Below are 5070 nucleotides of genomic sequence, written 5' to 3'. Positions count from 1 at the left end.
GTGTCACCATTTTTAATGTTCACAAATTGACAGGTAAGAAAGAGTATTTTAATGTTGTTTTAATTTACAGTTATCTAATTACCTAATTTGGAGGAGTTTGAACATTTTTTTCGTAAGTTCTTGTGTGTGTGTGTGGTCTGTTCATGTGTCTTGCTGCTTCTTTTGTTAGGTTTTTTTATATATGTATTTAAATTGAATTTAAACACAAAATGTCACATACTAATACTTCCATCTTCCCAGAAATAGTCACTTCATCTTATTTAAGGAAATGAAAATTATTATGACTTAAGTCTTCATTCTGTGACATGGGTGTTTGGACAAGTTTAGGCAAACAGCAAAGATATAGAAGTTCTACCACCAGACCAACAGCATTTTGAAAATGTGAAAGTCAATGCAATTCTCCATCCAGCAGTTCAATATGCGCTGCTAACATTTAGTTTAATTAGGCCTCAACTCTGGATACTCTAGGTCCTTGGTGCCTATGACCTTGAGGACATTACAGCCTTCCCTCATGGACGTCCAGGATACACCTCCTTCAGCTAGCTTGGGCAGCTCTACTACCGGGACCGTGGAAGCTCAACATTGTCGTCACCAGCTCTGGAAGGTAAAAGTCATGCTTCCATCCCCAGTCCTTCCGAGCATTGCTGTCATCTAAGTCCATTGGCCAACTCTCCGCTGTGGCCTGTCGAACAGAGTCCACGTTGTGGGGGATCTGGAATTCCGGTATGTGCTTGAGAACCTCCTGGGCCAGCTCCTCGGGGCAGGAGCTCGTGGCATTGATGTTGTAGGTCCGCGTAGGGAAGGACTCTGCCAGGGCCTTCATGACTTCCGGGGTGGCCCTGAGGCAGTCATCAATGTACATCATGGGGAGCCTCTCGCTAGGCTTCAGGTAGCGCTCAAGTTTGCCATTCTTTATGGCATCGTGGGAAATCTGGACTGCATAGTCGGTTGTTCCTCCTCCAGGTTGGGAGTTAGCTGAAATGATGCCAGGATAGCTCAGGCATGGGAAGGCTAAGCCATACCGGTAATGATAATATTCTCCCAGGAGCTCGGCATGCACCTTAGACATCCCCTAGGTCAGTGGTCGGCAAACTGCGGCTCGGCAAACCGTGGCTTGCGAGTCACATGCGGCTCTTTGTCCCCTTGAGTGTGGCTCTTCTACAAAATACCGACTTCTGCGCATGGGGCACAAAGTTTCAATCGCACTGTACGTGTGTGCCTCCACGTGGTATTTTGTGGAAGAGCCACACTCAAGGGGCCAAAGAGCCGCATGTGGCTCACCAGCCTTGGTTTGCTGAGCTGCGGTTTGCCTAGGTCGTCCTGGGTCTCTGAGTGCAGAGATTCTGGGGAGAGGTAGGTCTGGAAGCTCCCATCATGCTGGACACAATTGCAAATTGTGTTCCAAGGCAAGAGCATTATGCAATCCAGTGATGCTTACAGCTTTTGCTAAGGACAGGTTTGCTTCTCCCACCACACTGAGCGAAGTGCTATAATGAATCAACCAGGTGATGCAGTGGTTTACCATGGTCTCTCGAAGTTTCTTGTAATTCAGAATGTCAGAATAAATAAATGAGCCGCTATGGAATGCATGATTGGAGGGTTTCCTTATGTCAGACAAAATTACATTGTCCTTCCAAAATTGTTTCCTTAACAAGTTAGCAAGCCCACTCCACGCTGGCCAAGAGCCCCTGTAGTTAAGACCCATGGCCGGTCCGTTTCAGAGAAAGAGGCAGAGTGGAAGTTGGCATCTCCTTGAATGTGCCACGGGAGGTGCCCAGGGCCCGTCCGGGTAGGGCAGCTGTCCCACAGCTGCAGGCTGGGCTCTGCAGCATCTGGCCCACAACTCACCGCAGAGTCTTAATGACCGGCATTTTCTCTTCAAATACCCTGGTGGAGAATTCGGGGACCATGGGGGTGCAGCAGAATCCCACGTGCAGCAACTCCCCCAGCAGCGCTGCCCATCTCCGTGTGGGCACCGTCAGGGTGGGGCAGCTTCCAAGGGGCATTCCCCTAAATGGAAACTGGGCCCTGTCGTTAGATTTTTTTTAAAATATATTTTTATTGATTTTAGAGATGAAGGGAGAGGGAGAGAGAGAGAGAAACATCAATGATGAATCATTGACTGGCTGCCTCCTGCACACCCCACACCTGGGATCCAGCCCACAACCCAGGCATGTGCTCTCACTGGGAATGGAACTGTGACCTCCTGGTTCATAGGTCAATGCTCAACCACTGAGCTATGCTGGCCAGGGCTCTTGTTAGATTTTTTTAAAGCCAGTTTTTAAATGCTCTTTGTGTTTTAGTGGCACTGGGCTTTGTGATATATGTTGTAAATGTTTTGTCAGTTGTCTTTTGAATTTGTTTATAGTTTTTTTTTGGTCATGAACATTTTTAAATGTTTATATATAGTGAAATATATTCGTATTTACTGATATTGCTTTTATTGCCTCTGGATGTTGAGTCATTGTTAGAAAGCCTTTCCTTAAATTAGGTTAATGAAGGATTCAACCATGTTTTCTTCTAGTACCTGTATAGTTTCATTATTCCATTTGGCTACCTAATCCATTGGAGCTTATTCTCACCGTATGAAATATGCTGTATGAATGTATGAAGTATGCATTTAATTTTGTCTTTTACAATTGGCTACTCATCTCAGCCATCTATCTCAACATCTTTTATTAAAAAATCTTTCTTTTGCCCTAGTGATTTGAGATGCCACCTTTATCATGTGCTAAATTTTCATATATGCTTGAGTCTATTTTAAGGCTCTATTCTATACATCTGTTTTTCTTTTCTCTTGCAAGTACTTTTCTTTATCAGTGTGGAGGAAAACTGTTTTGACTTCTGTCACTGTAGAGTAATTTTGGCTGTCTTTGATCTTCACATAAATGGAACTATATTTTGTGTCTGACTTTTTTCATTTAATCTTTTATCTGTGAGGCGCATCCATGTAGTAGGAGGTATCAGTAGCTTGTTTATCTTCACTGCTGCGTAGTATGCTTTTGTATGCATACGCCACACCTTCTTTATTCATTCTTCTGTTGGTAGATACATGGGTGGCTTCCAGTTTGAGCTGATCATAGGGTAAGGGCATGCTTAGCTTCAGTAGATACTACCAAATGGTGTTGCAAAGTGTTTGCACCAATTTATACTTCTACCAGCAATGTATGAGATCGCCAGTTGCTCCACAGTTTTATCCGTGCTTGATATTGTCAGTTTTTTAAATTGTTTTAAAAGAAAAGAAAGAAAAAGAAAAACCTGAATGAGATACATTTTTCTTCCTTTTGAGACTCCGGAGCCATTTCCAAAGTAAGGAACACCCCTGAAAGAAAACAAACAAGCCACAGTAGGCCCCATTTCCAACACCTAACAAGTTACCGGTGACAGTTATGAATAGTTCAGTTTTATAGAAAAGTGTAAAAACATGGCTATTAGCCTAGACTCAGTGTAGCGGTTTACTGCCTACTCATACGCCATTTCCTCGCTGCTTTACCAGCGGGACCTCAGTTTTGTTCCGTACCCCTCCTTCAAGGACGGTGAGCCTATCGCCAGCTCGGGGGGATCCTGATTAATGTAAGCTAATCATGGTTTTCCTGTTCCTGTCACAAGCAATTAGCTGCGGGATGACCTTGTGACCCAGGTCCAGCCAAGGAGAAATGAGGGAAGGACTGTGGGGAGAGGAGGACTCCTGGGAAAGGCTTCCTTAGGAATGAGAGTCCAGAGGAAATGGTTCTTTCGCCTCTGATGTGGCACATCTGCATGTGATACATGGAACAGCAGCAGCCATCTGACTCCAGGCTGAAAATGAAAGAATCACATGATATGGTGGTGGAGCCTTCACTGGGGATCCCGGAACCTGGCCTGTCCACGTTTCTGCGAAGAAATAGTCACTGATTGCTTAAGACCATGGGAGCTGCTTTTTCTATTACTGGCCACTGTAAACTAATAACCCGGGACTGTATTAGAACAACAAAGGGGAACATTGCTCTTACTCATGCCTTATAAATATGTAGAGCAACCTCCTGCTTGTTCTAGACGAGTGATTCTCAATCATTTGCGTGCATTCGAATCACCTGGAAGGCTAATTACAACAGGTTAGTGCAGTGGTTCTCAACGTTGGCAGCACATTAGAATCACCTGGGAATCTTTTTAAAATCCTGATTTATCAGAACCACTGGGTTAGTGGAATCTACTACGAGGATTCAATAGATCTGGATTAGGGCCAGGAATTTGCATTTCCCCAAGTGATGCTGATGCTGCTGGCCCAGGGACCATATTTGGAAAACCAGTGTTCTAGAATAGAGACACCGTCTTATTGTACTTAACATGCTTTAAAAAAAACACAAAGCCCTAACCGGTTTGGCTCAGTGGACAGAGCGTCGGCCTGTGGACTGAAGGGTCCCAGGTTCGATTCCGGTCAAGGGCATGTACCTTGGTTGTGGGCACATCCCCAGTAGAGGGTGTACAGGAGGCAGCTGATCGATGTTTCTCTCTCATTGATGTTTCTAACTCTCTATCCCTCTGCCTTCCTCTCTGTAAAAAATCAATAAAATATATTTTTTTTAAAAAGAAACTATATAGGAGAGAAGGCAGTGGTATTAAAAAAAATAAAAATAAACACATATATTGTATGGACTTTATTTTCATGTTGATGGCTACAAATCTTTATCATCATTTTGAGTGACTACTTAGTGTTATATTGTGTGAATATATCAGAATTTACAAAACATGTTACTAACAGTAGGACTTCTGTTATTTGGGAGGTTTGTATCATTACATTAATATGAATAATGCTGCCATAATATCACTTTCTAGCAAACCTGACTCTTCAGTAATTTCCCTAAGGTAAAAGTCTAGCAGCAGAATTGCTAATCAGATGGGGATACTTGGATTTTTTTCCGTCTTGTATTATCTCTATAATCCCTCTACTCTCTACTCCCAGACACATCGTCCTTAGGTTTCAGTATTTTGCCAGAGGAATTTTGGTTGATCCTGCTCAGCAGGCCATGGCCTTGGCCATTGGCCTTGTGGTGGTTTTTCTTTCATATTGAGTTGAGCACAAATGGCCAA

The 5070-nt window shown here is 43.6% G+C and overlaps 1 pseudogene across 1 annotated transcript; it reads right to left on the bottom strand.

Moving 5' to 3' along the window:
• Nucleotides 1-535: 535 nt before the first annotated feature.
• LOC308530117 (L-threonine 3-dehydrogenase, mitochondrial-like) lies at nucleotides 536-2006 on the bottom strand (annotated as a pseudogene). The gene is made up of 3 exons: nucleotides 1849-2006; nucleotides 1311-1798; nucleotides 536-1072 (listed from the first exon to the last, which is right to left on the bottom strand). The product of its transcript is annotated as an L-threonine 3-dehydrogenase, mitochondrial-like (transcript).
• Between the last annotated feature and the right edge of the window lie 3064 nt (nucleotides 2007-5070).

This window comes from Myotis nattereri (genome assembly GCF_964212035.1).
Source record: "Myotis nattereri genome assembly, chromosome: 14".
Classification (NCBI taxonomy): domain Eukaryota; kingdom Metazoa; phylum Chordata; class Mammalia; order Chiroptera; family Vespertilionidae; genus Myotis; species Myotis nattereri.
The sequence above is the reverse complement of the archived record's forward strand: the minus strand, read 5'-3'. Positions and strand labels throughout refer to the sequence as shown.